This window comes from Erinaceus europaeus, chromosome 9, assembly GCF_950295315.1.
Source record: "Erinaceus europaeus chromosome 9, mEriEur2.1, whole genome shotgun sequence".
Classification (NCBI taxonomy): Eukaryota; Metazoa; Chordata; class Mammalia; order Eulipotyphla; family Erinaceidae; genus Erinaceus; species Erinaceus europaeus.
Genome location: NC_080170.1, coordinates 84097893 through 84099095, shown reverse-complemented (window position 1 = coordinate 84099095; position 1203 = coordinate 84097893). Strand labels below are relative to the sequence as shown.

General features: G+C 39.7%; 1 pseudogene; it reads right to left on the bottom strand.

The window, feature by feature from the left end:
* Nucleotides 1–636: 636 nt before the first annotated feature.
* Nucleotides 637–740, bottom strand: LOC132540606 (small nucleolar RNA SNORA70; annotated as a pseudogene).
* Nucleotides 741–1203: the final 463 nt, after the last annotated feature.

The following is a 1203-nucleotide window of genomic DNA, read 5'->3' as shown; positions in this document are numbered from 1 at the left end:
ACACTCATAGCCATACAATCATACATCAGAGAACAAGAAAAAGCTCAAATAAATGACCTTACTGCATGCCTTAAGGACTTAGAGGAAGAGGAACAAAGGAACCCTAAAGCAACCAGAAGGACAGAAATCACTAAAATTAGAGCAGGAATAAACAACATTGAATATAAGAGAACCATACAAAAGATCAATGAAGTCAAATGTTGGTTCTTTGAAATTTTATTTATTTATTTACTTTTTAAGCAGGGTTTTGATTTATTGTAATTAATTACGGGAAACCTCTGAGGCTTTCAGGAGTGCAGGGCCTGCCACTTTTCCAGGGGACCGTAGTGGGGGATGTATTTGATGAGATGCTTTTCAGCCATCATATATTAAATTCATCCACATTAAACTTGGTGAAGCCCCACTTCTTGGAGATGTGGATCTTCCAGCATCCAGGGAATTTGAACTTGGCCCTCTGCAGGTCCTAGATCACATGATCTTTGTTCTGCAGGTTGGTGCAATGGACATGATGACCTGTCCAATGTGGACTCTGGCAACAGAGTCCTGTGGCTTCCCAAAAGCACCTCACATCCCTGTCTGGAGCCTAAGGTTAGGAACAGCAGGAGGTCACGCATAAAATGAACACAAAGTAGGAAGAGTTGTTTCCAGGGTCCCTTAGGGCAGACATATAATCAAAAGGCTGCATACACTACCCAGGAGGCTGCTTTTTGTAGCCGCTGCACACCATGGGTTCTTTGAAAATTTAAACAAGATTGACAGACCTCTAGCCAGACTCACTAAGAAAAAAAAGTGAGAACACTCAAATACATAGAATTGTAAACGATAGAGGAGATATCACAACTAACACCAAAGAAATCCAGAAAATCATGTGAAACTTCTTTGAATGCCACCAAGCTCGAAAATCTGGAAGAAATGGAAGAATTCCTAGAAATATATGCCCTTCCAAAACTGAACCAAGAAGAACTACAAAACCTAAATGCACCAATCACAGACAAAGTAACTGAAACAGTTATTAAGAATCTTCCCAACAACAGAAGTCCTGGATCAATGGCTTCACAAACAAATTCTAGAAAATCTTCAGGAAAGAGTTAATATCTATACTTCTAAAGCTCTTCCAAAAGATCAAAAAACAGGCACATTCCCTTCCACCTTTTATGAAGCCAAAATCACCCTGATACCAAAAGCAGATAGGGACACAACAAA